Here is a 20,705-nt window from a genome sequence, read left to right on the forward strand (position 1 = left end):
TTCTTCAGCCGGGCTCCAGAGTCCACATGAAGGGTGGGGTCTGGGGTCTTTGGCTTAAAAGGACTGGGGCAAGCCAGGAGTGCAGCCATTGGCACAGGCACCATTAGGAGGGCTGCCTGCAAGCAGCCCACAAAGCTGGCCGCAAAGGTGGCTGGCCTTTGGTGCCAGATCTTCCATGTGGGACTGAGTTCTGACAGGAAGTTATGTTCAGGGTCCTCCTGTTTTAGTTTTAGGTTTTTGTTTTGCTTTTGTTTTAGTGGTTTGTGCCAGGCTGCTAACAAGGATGTGTCTGGGCTTTCTTGTCAAGAATGGAGCAGGGGATGTGTTCGGTGAGGTTGGAGGTGGCTATTTCAGTAGTGGTGGGGAATAGAGGATCAGGCATTGGCAGTCCAGCATGCCATTAAAGGGGAAGGGAGTCCAGTAATTTAATTACTGTTTTCCCTTCCAGCTGTCCTGGCATTCCTCAGGCCACGGGGAATAGTTTCAACTCCCCACTGATCCTAACCATGCTCCTTTGTGATGCCTGGTCAGTTCAAAATAAGATCGAAATCATCTATGATTTGATCATGGATGAAGGAGTCGACCTGGCTTGGATAACTAAGACCTGGTTGGGAGAAGCTAGTGGGCCCAACTTCTTCCCCCAGGGTACTCAGTTGTTGAGCAGGTATGGGGAAGTGGGCGGGGGCGGAGTGGAGTGGCTGTGGTCCATAAGAATAATATCTCCTTTACCAGGATCCCTGTGAGAGAATTGACTTATATTGAGTGTGTGTACCTTAGACTGGAGACTTGAGATAGATTGGGGATTCTGTTGGTGTACCGCCCACCCCGCTGCCTAACAGACAAGACTTCCTAACTGAGCTGACGGAGCTGGTCACTGAGTTGGTGGTTTTGGAGTTGCCCAGGCTTTTGGTGCTGGGTGATTTCAACGTCCATTTTGGGACTGGCTTGTCTGGTGCTGCTCAGGAGTTCATAACAGCCATGACAACTATGGGCCTATCCCAATTAGTCCTAGTACTTAAACATGTTGCTGGTCACATGCTGGATTTGGTCTTTTGCTCGGATCAGGGGGGTGTTCCATGGGTGGGATCTCTTGTAGTCTCCCCATTGTCATGGGCAGATTGCTTCCTGGTTAGGGCTAGTTTCACAGTCACGTCTGACTCCTGCAGGGGTCATGGACTATTAGAATGGTTCACTTGAGATGGCTATTGGATCCAGTAGGATTCCAAAGGCCTTGGAGGGTTTTGGTATTGGTTCTGCTGATGGTTCTGTTGATAACCTGGTGGATACTTGGAACAGAGAACTTACGAGGGCAGTGGACATTATTGCTCTTTGACCCACTTCAAAATTAGCTCCATGTTATACAGAAGAGGAACATAGGAACATAGGAAACTGCCATATACTGAGTCAGACCATTGGTCTATCTAGCTCAGTATTGTCTTCACAGACTGGCAGCGGCTTCTCCAAGGTTGCAGGCAGGAATCTCTCGCAGCCCTATCTTGGAGAAGCCAGGGAGGGAACTTGGAACCTTCTGCTCTTCCCAGAGCGGCTTCTTTCCCCGAGGGGATATCTTGCAGTGCTCGCACATCAAGTCTCCCATTCACATGCAACCAGGGCAGACCCTGCTTAGCTACGGGGACAAGTCATGCTTGCTACCACAGGACCAGCTCTCCTCTACGGGAGCTACGGGACCTGAAGCTGCAAGGTATACGACTAGAGCACAAATGGTGGACTCATCTTGAATTCGATAAGACACAGCATAGAGCCCATCTGAAAGCCTATGCTGCGGCAATACGTGCAGCAAGGAAGCGGTTTTATTGTGCATGTATTATGTCTACAAGTTCTCATCCAGCAGAGTCATTCCAGATTGTTAGAGGTTTAACTCAAGCCCCTTCTATTTCAAATCTGTTTCCAGAAACAATGTCTCACTGTGATGCATTCAATGAGAATAATTGCTGATAAAATCTCTCACGTTCGGGCTGATCTGATCCAGCAATCCCTCTTGTGAGATTAGATTGGATCAGTTTCCATTTTGACTCCTGAGGATGTAGACGAGCTGCTTGGAGCGGTACTGCCAACCACCTGTTCTTTGGATCCCTGCCCAACATAGCTGATTTCATCTTGCAGGAAGATTGTTGGAGCTGGCCTAGTTGATATCATTAATACCTCACTGAGGGAAAGCAGGATGTCATCTTATATGAAAGAAGTGATGGTTAGAACCTGTCTTAAAAAGCCCACTTTGAATCCCCTGGTGATGGATAATTATAGGCCAGTCTCCAACCTCCCATGGTTGGGTAAGATGATTGAGAGGGTGGTGGTTGACCAGCTCCAAGCAGTCTTGGAAGAAACTGGTTATCTAGACCCATTTCAAACTGGTTTTAGAGCAGGCTATGGGGTTGAGGCAGCCTTAGTCGGCCTGACAGATGACATTCACCAGGGAATTGACAGAGGGAGTGTGACTCCGCTGGTTCTCTTGGATCTCTCAGGGGCTTTCAGTATCATTGGCCATGGTATCCTTCTGGATCGCCTGAGGGATTTGGGGAAAGGAGGCACTGTTTTATAGTGGTTCCGCTCCCACATCTCACATAGATTTCAGATGGTGGCACTTGGTGACAGTTGCTCTTCAAAATGAGAACTACTATATGGAGTCCCCCGGGGACTTTTAACATCTACATGAAACCAGTGGGTGAGTACACCAGGGGATTTGGAGCTAGGTGTTATCAATATGCTGATGTCACCCAAATCTATTTATCCTTGTCATCAGTATCAAGAAGTAGCATTAGCCCCTTAAATGCCTGTCTAGAGGCAGTAATGGGCTGGATGAGGGATAATAAACTGAAGCTGAATCCAAGCAAGATGAAGGTCTTCATTGTTGGGAGTTGTGATCTGAAAGACAGGATACAACTTCCTGTTCTGGATGAGGTTACCCTACCCTAGAAAGAACAGTTCCATAGCTTGGGAGTGCTCTTGGACCCAGGTCTCACCCTGGTGCCTCAAGTTGAGGCTGTGGCCAGGAATGTTTTTTACAAGCTGCAATTGATTTTTTGAGTATTGCAATTGAGTATTTTTTTATTTTAGTGTAAACCGCCCTGAGCCACTTTAGGAAGGACGGTATATAAATCAAATGAATGAATGAATGAATGAATGGAGATATTTCACGTCCTTTTTGGCATCAGAGTTCTCACAAAACCCTGAACTTCAATTCACCATAATCTCATAGACTCTAAAGTCTTTTGAAAAGGTAGAGACAACCTGATCCCAGTATGTGCCCCCAGTTTTCAAGCCATTTGGCACCTTACACAAGAGTGTTAACTCCATTATTTCTACTATGTGCAATTGCTAAGTCATTTCCCACATAGTATAAGATGCCATAAACATACATAATGTGAGCTAAATCTACTGCCCATTCAAGACTGCCTAGGGAGAAAGGAAGCCCTGACTGTTCTGGTGAGATTGAGTTTTAGCTAGTTAAAAGACACATTTAATCTTTTACATGTTGCTTGCTGCTGCCTTATTGTCTGCCAGAGATTTTTTGTCATGATTGACAAATCGCTTCCAATTAAAGGGGAAGAAATTGAAAAATAACAGTGAGCACTATCTAAATACTAAAAGGCATATCAGCAATAGTGGGATTTGCTGCAGAAAAATAGAGGTTGATCATACAGAATCCCTATTTTTTTCAAAGGCAAAATTATATGTTGTTACTAAATTTATATCACCTCCAACCAAATTATTGAAAAATTAAGTCTTCTTCTATGTGGGGAATAAATATAAGAGAATGGGAGTGGGGGCTGTGTTGTTAACACAGGATCAAATTATTTGGCTAGAAACAAACAAAGGGGGAGGGATTTGTAAATATTGGCCCAGATGATGGGCAAGGCAACACTGGCATTTCCAATTGGCCAGTGCTGCTGCACATGTGGAAGCCAGCCTTGGCTGTACTGCAGAAGAGTGCAGTTTGAAACTATTTAAAAGAGCGCATCCATTCTTGCACAGCGTTACTTAGATTGGAAACAACATAAGCTCTACTGCACAAGTACAGACGTGCTGTTTTAAGTAGTTGCACAACTGCACTCTTATGCAACATTAATAGAACTGGTTTCCACGTGCACAGCAGCACTGGCCAATCACAAATGTTGGTGCTGTCTTGCGCATCATGTGGATCACATTTTAAAATACCTCCCATTTAGGTTTTCCATTCTTTTGTGCCTGCGCCCCCTTCTCCCATCCACACACATACCCTCATTGAATTAAGAGCTTGAGGGAATAGTTAACTGGATTGCTTTTTAACAGATTTTTACCAATTAACCTGATAAACCCTACCCTGACCTTTTACCCATGTATAGACTAACATGCACAGAAAAACTGTTTATTTTACTTGCAAGCAGATCCTCTGAATCACAAACTGGATGTTTAATGGGGGGGTTCTTAGTATCATTAACATCCTTTGGACTAAGTTTTATTATTGTACATCTTTTGATGGGCCCATACCCATTTGTGTAATGGGAAGGCATCTTAGTAGCATGAACATCCTTTAGACCAAACTCTTTACTTGTACATCTCCCAACAGGATCAAAACTCTTCCAAGTTCCCATCTGGCTCAATTAACCCCAGGCCAGCTGCACCATGCCTGCGCCCAATTTCTATGGAAGCCATTAACACATGCAACCTAACCCAGGCTAGGGCCGGGAACAAGGTCACTCCTGAGACTGCACCTGTGCCAAGCCCTATTTTTAAACCAAGTGTTTAGCCAAGGTTAAGCAAACCTGTGGTTCCCCTCTAGTCTGCTGGGGAGGGCAGGCGAGTTCCTTCCTCCCCTGCAGCCCTTCAGAGCAGCGCCGTAAGAGTGTGAGTATAGTCTTACTGTAGATGAGATGGGTTGATGGAGAATAGTGGCAGCAAGTAACAGCTGAGGAGCAACCTCCTGCTGTTAAATTGCTGTTAACTGCCCAGAGACGGAGGCTTGGGGTGGTGTACAAATATAATAAATACAATATTGTGCAGGGTAGATATGCATGTGTGTAAGTGAGTGAGAGAGTATTGTCTCTTGACTGTCTATTGACTGTGTATTGTCTACACAGACTGGCAGTGGCTTCTCCAAGGCTGCAGGCAGGAGTCTCTCTCAGCCCTATCTTGGAGATGCCAGGGAGGGAACTTGGAACCTTCTGCATGCAGAAGGTGCTCCTCCCAGAGTAGCCCCATCCCCTAAGGGGAATAACTTACATTGTTCACACATGAGGTCTCTCATTCAAATGCAAACCAGGGTGGGCCCTGCTTAACAAAGGGGATAAGAGTGTGTGTGTCACATTATTGTTATTACACATTATGAACATGTATCCCTCTGTGTAAGTTATACAAAAGGGATTGAAAATAAAACTGCTAATATCATAATGCCCTTATACAAATCTATGGTGTGCCCACATTTGGAGTACTGTGTACAGTTCTAGTCAACTTATCTCAAAAAGGACATTATGGAACTGGAAGAAATGCAGAAGAGGGCAACAAAAATGATCCCCTAGAGCACCTTCCCTATAAGGAGAGACTACAACACCTGGGACTTTCTAGCTTACAAAAATGACAACTAAGGAAAGACATGATCGAAGTCTAATAAAATTATATATGGTGTGGAGAACAGGTATGGGAGAACTGATTCTCCCTCTTTCACATCATTGTAATAATATTCTTCATGCATGTATGCTATACATTTGATTTGGCATGTAGCCTGCATAGGGATGTGCACAAAACCGGTTTGGCTCGATTCCGAATCGGACTCAAGCTTGCCCAGCCCAGTTCCATGCACACTCAAACCAGACCTGGTTCAAGTTCAAACTGACAAGGTTGGAAAGGCTCAGAGGCCTACTGGTAAAGTGGGATCTGGTAAGGATTCCCCTTTACCAGTAAAGGGCAAGAGGGGGGCAGGGGGATTTCCAGAACAGTAGAGCGGGCGGGAGGGGAGTATAAAGGTAACCTAGAAGTGCTGCCAGTGGCAGTGGCTGCAGCAGTGGCCACAGGGATGTGGGGCAGCTCCCATCCCACCCCCACCGGCCCACCCCTGAGTAATCACGCAAATGGCCTCTGCACATGCATGGGGGCCCTTTTAGTGACCTCCACCCCTGTGCAGACTAGGCCTGAACCGACCCAGGCAATTCAGGGGGAGGCTGGCAGGAGTAGGGAGAGCTGCCACCAGATTCCTTACCAGATTCGCCTTTACCAGTAGAGTTCCGAGCCAGCTTGGTTCAAACCAGGCCCAGTTCGAACTCAGACTGAACTGGGTCTGGTTTGGTTCAGCTTGAATTCAAGCCTGGCTCAATCCAAGTTGCTCAGACACCCCTAAGTCTGCAGCTAGGCTTACCTGCTTGAGTTATCTGCCCCATGTGCACCTTTACTTCTTGCTTTTTGCTACCCCTGCTAACTGGGCAAAGAGGTGATTCTTTTTATTTAGTGAGTCTCTTTATTTAGTAGGAGGAGAGTGATTGGCCCTGTCCACCCCCAGCACAGTACCTCCAGTGACTGTTGCTGGTGTTTATGTTTCTTTTTAGATTGTGAGCCCTTTGGGGACAGGGATCCAACTTATCTATCTATCTTCTATAGATTTAATTCTCTTAAACGTACCCATCGCTAATCTCATGCGTGGCAGCTCTCGTGAGAGAGCTGCGGATTAGCAACGGAGACAGGAGGAGAAGCGGGCGTGGAGGAGAAACGGCGGCTGCCAGTCTGTCCAGCCACCCATACAGAGGAAGCGGCGGCCGCCAGGACAGCAGACAGCTGTGCAGGGAAAGCAGCCACCAGCAGTTGGCTCCGAAGGAGAAGCGGCCACCAGCAGACGGCCAGCTGAGGAGAAGCAGTGGCCAGCCGCAGAGGGAGAACAGGCTGGGGGCGGGGAGAGAAGGAAATGAAGATGGGGGAGGAGAGACAGGGAGAACTAGGGGCGCAGATGCTCTGCACCAGGTCAGCTAGTTTATTTATTATTTCTCTATGTAAACAACTTTGGAAACTTTTGTTGAAAAGCGGTATATAAATATTTGCTGTTGTTGTTGTTGTTACTTATAAAACACAGTTATAATCTGAAATTTATAAAGCAGATCTATGTTGGCCTAACATTATGTGTGGATGCACTGCTTGGTGCCAGGGGCTTGTACATGAAATAGCTGCATAACTTAGATGAACAGGGCATGTTTTTGTGGGTTCTGCTCCCTGAGCACCATGCTTCACTCCATGAGCTCTAATGCTATATCTTCAAGTCTCCATCCAAGTACCAGAATTTTTTATTTCAAGAGTGCCAATCTCAAAGCGGTTGGAAGAATAAGCCACTTTTTGCCTGCTACTGAAGTACTTTGGAAAAGATAAGAGAGAGTTTTTGTCCCTAATCGAATTCTTTAAACAAAGAGCAAAAGATCAGTGCAACATGAAAATTCTCCCAAGAGCACTATCGTAATATACCAGGATTTGGAAATATTAATGAGAAACACTGTTTTTCTCTGTATGTAGCAAGCATTCATCCGACCAGGGGCAGATAATCACATTACCAACGGCAAACCTTCACTTGTCATTGGAAGCTGTTTCCACACTGCCACTCCTTGATTCATATACTTTCATACTCCGAGTTGTTTCCTGGGTTCCCAAATATAGGTCAGCCCCTCAGGATGGCTGCTTCCTCCTTGACTGTTAATTATTCCTGACTACATTCTCACATATTCATTTAAAAACCTGCTAATGGTCAAGGGTGTCTTTATAAGCACCTAAGTGACAGGTTTAGATTTTCAGAGACACAAATGTGCCTACTCCAGATGATATTTAATGGCTGTCAGGTGCTTCAGTAGTGCTGCTTGTGCTTTTGAAGAATATTCCCCTTCAAAGGATATGGATTCCCACAGACAATCAATTATGAGCCCAATCCTCCAACTTACTATATCCACAGCAAAATGCTTAGGATAAGATGCTTTGGCAGAATGGCACAAAAACTGAAGTTCTGTCCATACTGCATAGATATAAGGGTAAGATAAGCAAAGCGTGTTAGGCTTCTCAATGCCAAAGTGATTTTTTGGAAGTGGTGCCTTTGACATTACTCCCATAGTACTTTGGCTCTGCAGATTCCATTCTTTCTTTACATAAAGTCACTCTTTTTGAGAATGGGACTGAGACATTTGAAATGTCATCTTTACATCTTATACAGGGATACCAGCGGTTCTCATGGGCAGTCAAACTCAGATTTGGCTGATCATGAGAACAGCCTCAAGACAAACGAAAATTGCATGAAGCAATAAGGATGCTTTCAGGTTTCCCAGAACTCTTCTTCATGCTACATATTCAGTGAACGTGTGTGTGTGTGTGTGTGTGTGTGTGTGTGTGTACACGTGCAAAAGAGACAAAGATGATTCAGAGCATGATGGAAAAATCCCAGAGTCTACAATCTGTATCATCGTGCCCTTAAAGATATTTTTATTTCCTGCCCCACTTTTAATATTTTACTGAACATACAGTCTGAAGAAGGATTTTGAAGATCTTGAAAAGCTGCCTTACCTACTTGGTTACATTTTAGTTAGTCCTAATAAAAAAATAGTACATAGTGCTGCTTTGGGATTTTTTCTAGTGGCCTGCAATTTTTGTCGGTTTAGGAAAAAAGGAGGACAATGGTAAGAAGAGCAACTACAGAGTTAACAAGCAACCACATTCTAAAAGAGAGACACCCAAAGCTATTGGGTCCCTTACCTGCTTAAGTGAATTGCTCCCCGACTCGCCAAACCAGTTTGGCTGTGAGCACCCGAGACAATTTAGCACTTTTCTAAGGAGGCGCTGAACTGGTTCATGCACATCCCTATCACTTTAGAGCAAGCAGGGAGGGGGGAAAAGAAACCTCAAAGCAAACAGTTTATTTTATTATAAGATCAAAACAGCAGCAGTGGTCCTGGCAGATTCAAAGGGTGCTAGAGTTGACGTACTCAAGTCTCTGCACTGTTTAGGGAGGCTAAAGGGTAGGGAGTGATGTTAATTAAAGTTTTAATTACTGTAACCAAATGACTGGTATAATTACTTTATTCTCCTGGAGACTTCAAACTGATTAAGAATCACATACAGAATCTTTGGGTTGATTTGATTTTTAATTAAACATACCAGAAATGGGTGAGGGGTCTGCTAGGCGATGGGCTTAGCCCTATCTCTTTCTAGCTTCTCCTGCTCTGGATGGACCCAGATCCTCCCGAGCATACACCAAAACCAGTTAGCAGCATTTGAAAATGCATACCCATGATCATTAGTACACTCGCTCTTCTTTTGTGATACAATCATTTTGGTTATAGTTTGTGATAAAGGGCTGGATTGTCTTCAGAGATTTCAATGCATCCACATGTGCATGTGCAGAGCAATTATTTGAATCTAGATTTATGGTTATGTATATATAAGGACAGAACCAAACGGTGATAATTATTCCAAATGAAGAGACCAATATGAAAACACTGTTCTAGTTAAGAGACAAATATTCAAAAACACTCGTGTGCTTTCACAAACAATACACACCTCAGCCAGTCAATCATTTCCACAGGAAAACTGCAGTCAGACAATCCGGATCTTTGCAGAACTTTCCACAGCAAGTTGTGCCCAGATCAGTTTATGTTAAAAATGAGAAATGCGTAAACATTCAAGATCAGTACTGTTATAACAGTACTGATTAAAACTGTTCATGATCAGTACTGTTATATTTAACATTTTTTCTCAAAGACATACCAACTTGTATTAAAATCAGTAGTCCACAAAGAACTTAGTATAAAATGAAAGTTAAATCAAATCACATCCTTTGGTCTCAGATTTTTCCTGTTGGAAAAATTGGACTAATAGAGGCTTGCATTTATCATTATAATTCCTTGGAATGGATTCACTGTTTGGTTTTACAAATTATGTTTTCTCTCAGTCTCAGTGTTCCCCATCTGTAAAACTGTAAACCCCTCAGAATAATCTTCTGAATGGCCGATTAAAAATTTCCAAAATATTTAAAAAATTAAAAAATTTAAAAACCCAAAGAAAGAGCAAATATTACCTCAGGGTGAACAAAGACAATTTCTACCCAAACTGTGCTAGAATCCTACATAAGAATCAGATATTTTTAAAATCTGAAGTTGGCAATCCTAGCCACCACTAACAAAATAAAAACAAAATATACTATCAGTGGTATTCCTATACCAGTGGAATTATTTGGTCATGTCTGATTACTTAAAGTGCAAAATGCCCTGGGTGCTTTGACACAAAGGTAGTATTCAGATGCAGTAAATAAATAAAAATATAGCACCCAAGTAAGAGTTTATTTCTTGTGGATGCAGAGGTCGAAATATCTGACCCAAATATAACCAAGCCAATTTTTCAGAAAATCTGAAATGATATGAAAATACAAAGCGCACACTATTTCTATTGTTGCTCTTTTATGGAAAAGTCTAGTTAGACTGGACTAAGAATTCCCTCTGAGAAACTGCATTGATCTTTTAAAAACTTTTTTCTTTCTTTTTTTTGCTTCTCTTGCAATTCCTCTGATGTTTCACCAGATGAGGAACCTCCAAAGTTGCTTTGAACTGCACTTCAGGTGAAGTCCGGTGACAACCTAAGATCATCTGAAACTCCCTGAAAAATGTCACTGCTTTTATCACATTTTTTTTTGGCATCCTTCAAAAATTCAGGGTGCTTTTACCTGAGGAAGAGCACATACACATTTGCTTGAAGTTTCACTGTGGGAAAGATTTCAGTGACTACACTGGACCAAAATTGCAACCAGCTGCCAAAAATGGGAATGACTGAAGTTGCAGCTTATAACAAAGGCTGGAAAAATCTAGAAATTTGATACAGGCATCTAGGAGTTTGAAATATTTTCCCAACCCTACTTTTAATTATCTTAAATTAGACTGTGTATTTAGATGAACAGATTACTTTTTGAAGCATTTTTTAAATTCTACAGCACAAATAATCTTAATTATTTTCTTTAAGGAAGCAGTTTCACTCTGGCTTTTTAAATGTGTTCATAGGTAGGTGGCCATGCTGTACTTTCCACAAGTACCTGTTTGATTAGTTTCAAAAGTAGGGAGGAATTAATTTTCTACAGAACTAAAAGAGACACCAATCTTGCATTGCATTAGGCACCTTTTCCAATACCAGGCATTTTAGAAAGCATAAATTACAATAAACAGAAAAACTGATTGCCAATCCTGACCCACAAATTACATCTTAACTAAGATTTTAGATTGCATTCTGCTATTCTAATGCAGGGAGGGCATCCTCCATCCCACCCCCAGAGGAACTCCGTCAGTCATACGTTAACCCTTATTTTACATTTATTGTGCCCCCTGTACCTTTAAGAACATATTTAAAATGTCTCAACACAAGCCCTTAAAATATTAATGAACTAGAGCTGCCACTGGAGGGAATTATTAAAAAACAATTTTGCAAAGGTATCCTTTTCAAATAATAATAATACTAAAAGACAAAGCCATAGAAATTAAATTCCCAGTCCCCTACCTCAAATAAATACTATCAGAATTCTAAATGAGACATAATTACCTCGGCAAGGTTAAAGCAGCTAATGCACGCAGAATACGGAATCACCATTCATCATAATCACATCTCATATCACAGCCATTATTTATAATTAGAAGGCACGATTTAAAAAACACATAAAGACGCCCATGCAATGCAGTAATTCACATGTTATCTCTCCTAGAGGGCCAATTTTGGGTGTTTTGGAATCACTGAGATGTAAAATCCACGTACACTCAAAAACAACACATCCGCACACAAAACCCAGTACACACCTCCAGTTGTTCAGAAGGGAAAGCAGAAACCAATGCATTGTTGTATGTACTTCTCAGGAAAGCAGCAACACCCTACATAAATCCAATGCAGTTGGTGTCAGGAATGAAATGATGCGCTTGTTGAGAGGAATGATGACAGTCACCAAGTCACCTCAGAGTCACCCCTAAGTCTGTTTTAAATTAATTAAGACAAAGAATTTAAACTCCCACACAGCCTCTTTCACTTCAGTCAAAATTGTTGATATGTTCTCAGCATGAGAACAGACAAAGCATCTGAAGTTCCTTTAGGTTTCAAAGCAGCTCTTTAATCTCACACCCATTAGCATGTTTGAACTTCAACACAGAATCATAGGTCCACCACAAGTAAACTAATCCAGTCCACCATCACACCTTGAAGCAGAACCTTCCATGTATTTTATCATATTCTCCCACACCTTTTCTGCTCTGTAATATGAGAACATAGTATATTGCAAAAAGCATGTGCTACATACAGAGAACAAAGCCCCTAAGCCAGACATGACTGCCTAACTGTAGTATAATGGTTAGAGTGTTGGACTAGGACTGAGGAGACCCAAGTACAAATCCCCATTCAGCCATGAAACTCACTGGGTGACCCTGGGCCAGTCACTTCTCTCTCAGCCTAACCTACCTCACAGGGTTGTTGAGAGGATAAACACAAGCATGGATGGAGCTCTAGGCTCCTTGGAGGAAGAGTGGGATAAAAATGTATGTAATAAATAAAATAAAATAAAATAAAATAAAATAAAAATAAGACAGACAGACAGACCAGGGGGGTGGGGTGGGGGTCCACTACTGCTAACCAGCCAGTCAGACAGGGAGAAGTCTATTTGAATTCCAAAAGGAACAGTGATTGAAGCCACTTTACATTTATAGGTCTCTGCAAGTACAATGGTGGTTATCTTGTATTTGCTGCAGAACACAAGCAGAAGTGTGAAGGGGATTCATATAGGCCCAACCCTTCAGGGATATTCCGAAGAGATAGGCTAGTGAGCTGTGATTCCCCAGAAGCTCCGTGGTGTGTGCTGATCATGTGTTGGGAGGCTTATGGCTCCCCTTCATACTTTAATCGCAGCAAATACTGGTCAAACACCAGTGTTCCTGTGGTGCCACATAAAGAGAAAAACGGTTCTTAGACCATAAGTATGAATCAAAACTTATCCACCATTTCTCCCTAAGAAAAATATTTCTTGGCTTTGTAGCATGATTCCTTTCCACTTAGGTTTTCAAAGCAAATGTTCAGCGCCAAACTAAAAATAACAGTGGTAGTGCTTTGTGCTAAAACCCAGAAATGCCCCAATCACATAGAAAGAGGAAGGTGGGGATCCAATTGCAGCAAAAAGGGGGCATGCAACCCTCTCTGTGCCTAGCATATATAGCTCCACACAGCAGCACTCTTTTCCCTGGACTTCCAGGCCACTGTCCAGGGCCTCCAGACCCTCTGGGGGCCCCCAAATCCTCTTTAGTCAGTCCTGGGTCTAGCGTTGCCAACTGTCCTGCACTGCACAAGATGTCCCAACTTCCTGCGGGACTCAATTTCTCCCAGTTTTTGACTGTTCTTTTTATCTTAAAAAAAAAATTTTTTTTTAGCTGTTAAAGCTGCTGCTGCACAGCAGCAGTGGGGATGGCGGCAAGAGCTCGCCCATCTCCCAAACTATGTGAAGTTGGTCAGGGGCTCGGGGCACATGCACTAGTGTGCTGGGCTGGAGTCAAGCAAGACTAGGAGGTAAGACGCGAAAGACTCCCTTGCCCAACACACCTTCTTCCCAAATGAAGCCAATCCGCCCAATTTCAGGCCTCTGTGCACGCCTTCTTGGGGAGGAAGGCGGGTTGGCTAAGGAAGTCTTTCACCACCTTCTCTCTCCGCCAGACCAGTGCATTTGTTGCCAACGCGCACGCCCCAACCCTCCAAACAACTTCACATAGTTTGGGAGGCCGGGAGAGCTCTCGCTGCCGTCCCACTCCACCGCTGGCACACAGCAGCAGCAGCCACCCACCCACCATGGTGGTGACCACCACCAGGTAAGCGTGCCCGGCGGCTGCCACCTGGGGCCAAGACAAGCTCAGCCCTAGTTGCCCCCTGCCCACCCCACTCCTGCCCCCACAGCATCACAATTTCAGCCTACACAATGTTGGCAACCCTACCTGGGTTGCCCTGCCATGCCGCTGGCCCATGCTGCACCAGGCAGATGAGCATGACCTTTGCTTTAGTCACAGAGAGGGGAGTAGGGAAAGAAATATGTGGGATGAGAGAGAGAGAGAGAGAGAGAGAGAGAGAGAGAGAGAGAGAGAGAGAGTGAGAGTAAGAGTAGCAGGATGATGTTTAACTTGCTGGGGGAGGGGGTAGGCAGCTCCAAAGGAACCTTTAGGCTCAGGCTCCAAAATTACCTAGGTGCACCTCTGGCTCCACAGCTCTCCAAGTGAGTTTTGTTTTGTTAAGCAACTTTTCCCCATGTATAACAAAGATTGAGAGCTCATGCTGCGGTTCAGATCCTGAGCATAGCAAAAGTGCAATCTCCAAGCCTGGAGATGCAGTTGCAACCTTGGTCAAAAGCTGGGGACAAATGCTGGGTAGGGAGCATTCATCCTACCCAGCTGCCACCCTGCACATGACCTTTCTTCCCACCTCCTACCTTAATGTTTGCAAGCACATGTCCAAAAATCAGGAGCACTCCCAGCTCACCTACCCAGGCTGGGCACAAATCCTACCATGCCTGCAATCATATGAGCAAATCTATTATGTTCTATGGAAACACAATATACAGAAATACAGGACATTCATTCTATTCTGTAAGACCAAGCTGCTCTGGGATAAGGAACATCTTCTTAAAATAAAGGGCTATCCGGCAACCAAATACCCACCTTCTATTGTGGGTCTCATGGTACAACACTGTTGGGAGTTTGCTGCAGACCCAATAAGATTCCTAGGAAGAATATCTTCCCTACTCCATAGGACCATATCACATGAATGGGACCATGCACAAACTATGGGGGGGGGGGGGATAAAGGGCTTCTTTGTTTACTTCATCAATCTTGAAATAAATCAAAGGATATATTCATACACAAATAAATCTAGTTAGCATTAGATGAAACTTTTGCTCTTCCCATTATCTTAGTTTTTAATGCCAAGATACTAGAGAAAGTAAAATAAAAAGACATAGGCAACCTCACTCCCAAGTCCTTCAGTTGTCTTTCTTCTTACCACATATGTACCTACAGTGAAAAATAATGCTTTTCTTAGCTCAGCTTATAAGCTGCTACAAAAAAATTAGCTCATATACTTGTGTACTGCTTTCCGTAAGGATCTTATAACCCCTAGGCTCTAAAAATGTGTCATCTTTTTTAAGAAAGAGAGAAAGAATGAAAAGGAAAACACATCGCTCAGTGTTTCATCCTGAGTCTGGGGACAGGCTGACTGAAAGAAAAGAGGAAGAAAAGCATTGTGACTCAAAGGCGTGCAAGGAAGGGAAGCAAAAGTCTGAAAAATTGGAGGTTGCCCCACTGGAATTCACCAGCATCAAGTACAATGAATATAATTAGCAAAAGGCACATGGCCAACTTATGCTATGCTGACAGATAGATGAATAACACTCTACATCTTTGTTCTATGAAATCCCCCTCCAAAAAAACTGAATTTGGGAAAATATTTGACAAAAGCAAACACCTCTCCTGACAAAAACATCTTCTAAGGGATGCTCACCTCATATGTTGAGAATAATATTTACAGCCATTTAAATTAAGTTTGAGGAAAGGGGAAAAGATCACTTCCACTTTAATTGTTATTTTTCTAGCCTAGTGTAGTTAAATTTAGGCACAGCAGACAATCAATCTGAGTCTACATTAACCATCCTTCTCCTATTTGTGGTGCTAAAAATATTGTCATTATTTCCACTGACAAACAAGGCCTATTGCTATCCTCCTTGGTTTCTCCATCTTCCTCCTGTGCAATTTGAGATTTATTACCTCCACCACCACCACCACGACTTAACATTTATGTAGTGCAAATACCAGCTATGAGCAATGCCTTCTAGTCATAGCTGAACAAACCATTTATGTAGTGCAAGTACCAGCGATGAGCAGTACAGATCATAAAAGTGAGGCTGTCCCTGCCCAAGTTTGCAAGACACCTTAAATGGAGGGGGAGCCTTTGCCATGGGACAAGGTACTTGGGTAGAAGTGGAGTGCAGGGGAGGAACAATTCTCAAGGAAGGTCTTAGGCCACCTCACATATTATGCTTTTATTGAGTATGCCCAAAAATGTATTTCATGAATGAGACAAAGACATACTTGGAAATGCATGTATCATGAAAGTCCACTCATCAGAGACCCAGGAGTATATCAACCGTGACAAACCTGAGTTTGGTGCCAAATAATATGTTGGATGGCCCTTAGAAAGGAGAGGCAACTGGATGCCTGAGTGTACATGGCAGGGTTTTATCCAGCTTATTCTGCAGCCCACTTAAATACATGGACAATAATGGGACAAGCATGCTTATTAAATCTAGAAGACTGCTGGATTTTCAAAAGACACAAAAAGTTATTACGAAGCCTTGTGTCTGAACTGAAAACCAAAAGCTGCCTTTCTTTGAAGTTAAACACTTACAGCTTGCTCTTATGTCCCAGTAAAATATTAAAAAGCTCCTGATGAGGTCAGAGGAAATTACCCATCAGGCATGCAGGGGAAATGCATATGCAAAGACAGGCAAACAATGATATACACTTCAAAATAAAGCCTAGCTGAAGCCTGGATGTTTCGTCTTGAATTGTCTTGCGTACGTGAAGCTATGCAGCAATGAATACTCAGTCCCTCTGAGTCTTAAACAATACCAACTCCCAGTCATACAGTGCTTTCCATTCCAATATACTGCTAAGCTGTTAAGCAGAAATATGATGGAATTTATTTACATGGCTGAGGGATAGTGACATTGCAGTCAAGTCTGGAAGGGAGTGTTAATTTAAAAGCACACAGTGCTTTAGGGCAGAGGCATAGCTCAGTGGTTGCACACAGAATATCCCAAGATCCCTCCTGGCATCTCCAAGTAAGGCTGGAACAGAAGCATGGAGAGCCACTTCTCTGCTGCCTATTGAGATCATCTGGGGAGGTCCATCTACAGTTGTCACCAGCTCGTCTGATGGCTACTCAGGGACGGGCCTTCTCCATTGCTGCCCCAAGGCTTTGGAGTGCACTCTCTGCTACAATAAGAGCATCATCAACTCTGACAACTTTTTAAAAGGCTGTTCAGATACATTTGTTCTAGGGATGTGCCAAAACGTGATTAGCTTGCATGTGACACTGGCATGTGGCGACCATGTGCATGGTCAGCATGTTCATGAACAGAGGCCATGTTTGTGCCAGTGTCATACATGGGCTGCTGGTAGGGAGTGCCACCAGTTGATAGCAGGGGGGAGCGCCACCAGTATGGACATGGCAGCAAGCAGAAGAGAAGCAGGGATGGACCTGCTCTCTTCCACATTAAAGGGTATGGGTAAGCCCTCGATTTTAAAGGGATTGTGCCACGATTCGGAAGCTGAATTGCGTTGCAAGCACATCCCTAATTTGTTCACCCAGGCTTTTAATTAGACGTCTAGAATCTAACTTTTTAAAAAATTGTTTTAATGTTTAAATTTTGTTTGATTTGTGTTGTTTTACTGTAAACCACCCAGAAACAAGAGTTTGGGGAGGTATAGAAATATGTTAAATAAATAAAAATGTAGACAATACTGAATGAGGTGGGACAATGGACTGACTGTAGAAGGCAACTACATATGTTACTTCTTCAAATCAGCTTCTCAATCAGCTACTGAGTACCTTGGGGAAGACACCATCTTTCAGCATAAATGACCTCACAGGTTTTTTGTGATGATAACATTAGATAACACCTGTACATCAACTTAAGCTCCTTGGAAGAAGGGTGGAATTTTAGAAAAGGGATAGACAAATAAATTCAATATAATGCAATAAGTTCAAACAGCATGAAATATGCAGCAAAAAGGAATCCTAACTTTTATTCAAACGATGCTAGACAATAGTGGAATGTATTATGTGAAGAACGCTATAACACAACCTCCAGGAACAACCATCGCCGCTGTATAGAAAAGAAAAAGCTCTTAGAGAATAATAAACAGTTTAAAACACAGTGCACAGGTTAGAATTAAGAACTGTTTAAGATTAATAGATTTCAGTGGGAGAGCTGAGCATGTGCTTAATAATTTCCCACTGACATCTACTGGAATGAAAAGTGCTACATTTTGACTGGATTGTGTCCATCATGTATAATGTTGCATAGCGGAGCGGAGAGGATCAGAAGGAATGAACAAAGCAGCATCAAGATTGCAGTAAGCACATGGAACTTCTGCTTTCCTGGATGTAGAGAAAAGGCTTTCATGAGAAATGCTGTGTGACAGACAATGGCAGGGATGGACAAGGTAAGAAGACAACCACTGACTTGCACCTTTACAGCCCACTCTTAACCACATTAATTTGGATGCAATCCCACTGATTTCCATATAACTTACTTCCAAGTAAGTGTGGATAGGAATGCTGTCTTCGGCCAAAGTGTTTTTGGAGTTGGAAATAAGAAAAAGGGGTGGGGGGACAGAGAGTTGAGCCAATGGAAAGAATTGCAGGCCTTGGGCAGATGTTGAACAAGCTGCCTTTCTTTTTGTAATGATGTTTAGCACTTATTCTTACAAAGTTAGCTAAGAACCCAAGGGACACTCCCAAACAGGGTATTTTGTTCAAGTCTTGTGACTGCTAAGAACTTTATGGGTTTCATTAAACTGTAAAAAAGTAAAACAAACCCCAAATCTCCAGCAAACATATAACAAAAACAGTGATAGTCTGCCAAGAAGAAGGCGGGAACTCTGCAGAGCCCTTGAATATTATTCTGACATCCTCCTTTTATCCTTTACCCATAGGGAAACTATGGAGGAGAACATGGTGCAGTCAGGACCTGGGAACAAATAGGATGGATCTATTCTGAAGGAGATCCAAAAGAGCCTCCTACCCCAAACCAAGGCTACACTGTGCTACATCACATGAAGTGGACTTGGAAAAGACTGAGAGGCTGGCACACAACCACTCTGAAATCCCTTTGTTAAAGCTACTAGGAAGGGCATTAATAAAAGTACAGAGTACCATCATGTTCCTTCACACCTCCTCCAGCTCTCTCTAAACAGCTGTTCTAATCTTACAAATACAAAAGAAGGAGAAAGATCACCTTGCATATTGGGCTTTTCCTTCATTTCCCTGCAGCATAATTAAACTCACCCACATTGAACCCAACACAGCTCCTATCTACTATTACTAATATTATTTATTTTATACACATACAAACAACTTTTCAACATCTAACATCTTCCAACATTTTTCTTTCTCTTAGTTGTATCGCTGTTCTATACTGCATGCACAAAAGGCATTAGACAGATAGAAAATAATTCAAGCTTATATCAGACAAAAGGATATATTGATTTGTTCTTGTTCACTTTGCCAGTGTACACTATCCTAAGTCAAGAAAAAGCTGTCCAAACTTCACCAAATATAACGAAGATAGATGAGCCCAGTGTTTCCATTTGCCATGGGGACAGTCAAATCTGTCAAGAATCATTTTATCTGTCACCTTATGTAGGTCTACAGTATCCTAAAGAAGAAAAAAATCCACAAACACAAGTTTGTGTCCCAACTCAGCCCAAGCATGATCAATCACAGTTGACCAGTAGCCATGATATAGTGACAAGTATGCAGCACACATGAGCAGTGTAATGTGAATGCCACAAACTCACGCAAGACTACAGCTCTTCTTCCATAAAATGAAAACCAACAAACCTAGATGTTCCCACTAGGGACGAAGCTATAATTGGGTGGACAGGTTGCTTACATTGAACCGCATTTGCCATTTTGTCGCCCACTCACCCAGTTTGGAGAAATTCTTTTGGAGCTCCTCACAATCTGTTTTGGATTTTACTACCCTAATAAGCTTAGTGTCATCTGCAAATTTGGCCACTTCGCTGCTTACCCCAACTTCTAGTTCATTGCTAAATAAGTTAAGAGTACTGGTCCCAGTACAGATCCCTGGGGCACCCCACTTCTTACTTCCCTCCATTGTGAAAACTGTCCATTTATTCCTACCCTGGAATTGTGAAAACTGTCCATTTATTCTGTTTCCTGTCCTTCAACCAGTTACCAACCCACACATGAACCTGTCCTCTTATCCCATGACTGATAAGTTTACTCAAGAGCCTTTGGTGGGGAACTTCGTCAAAAGCTTTTTAGAAATCCAAAGATACTGTGTCAACTGGATCACCTTTATCCACATGCCCTACCCAATTATCAATTTGTGTGAACTAGCATATTATCTGGAAAGAAAAAGAAGTGATTGCCATTCCCTACTCCTGTTTCATAAGGCGTAGGGAATGAAAACCTAGTCTGAGACAAGGCAAAGGAGGAAAGAAAAACATTTTGAAAAGCTGGTTGGAGAACATGTGAAGTTGCCATAGGTGGAACCTGCCACTTGGCCTAAAGGCAAGAAACACTGTCAAGCCAGAACTATGCTGAATACCACAAAACCAGCCAGTATATCTCATTACCTTGGCAATTACAGTTTAGCTGAACAGGCCAAACCCTCAACAAAAGCCACAAGTGGAATTAAGGCTGGTTTCACAGGCAAAGCTTTGTAGCACTTCATATACAATACTTCCCATCCCCAGGTGGTTGTTTAAAACATCACTGCATGGATCTCAACCAGAAAAGAAAACACTCCTGGATGCTTTCATGAACAGAGGTAAATTTATTTTGAGAATAAAATACCAAAAATTTGGATGGCAAGCACTAATCAAATAATTCCATTGCAAAAAAACCAAATAACGTATGTGTTGCTTATAACGATAAGTCTAAATTGTAATTAT

General features: G+C 42.8%; 1 protein-coding gene across 11 annotated transcripts in view; it reads right to left on the reverse strand.

Annotated features, from left to right (window-relative positions):
* PLXNA1 (plexin A1) overlaps positions 1-20,705 on the reverse strand; it is a 423,385-nt gene that overhangs the window by 250,339 nt on the left and 152,341 nt on the right. Inside the window, exon 1 of one of the 11 annotated variants that reach the window (XM_053299232.1) lies at positions 11,533-11,577. The exons of 9 other annotated variants lie outside the window; for them this stretch is intronic. The gene's annotated coding sequence lies outside the window, so the exon portion shown is untranslated. Of the gene's footprint in view, positions 1-11,532; positions 11,578-11,783; positions 11,912-20,705 lie in introns of those variants that run through there. One more of the 11 variants, XM_053299226.1, reaches the window with a different exon arrangement.

Source organism: Hemicordylus capensis, chromosome 2, assembly GCF_027244095.1.
Source record: "Hemicordylus capensis ecotype Gifberg chromosome 2, rHemCap1.1.pri, whole genome shotgun sequence".
In the NCBI taxonomy this organism is placed as follows: Eukaryota; Metazoa; Chordata; class Lepidosauria; order Squamata; family Cordylidae; genus Hemicordylus; species Hemicordylus capensis.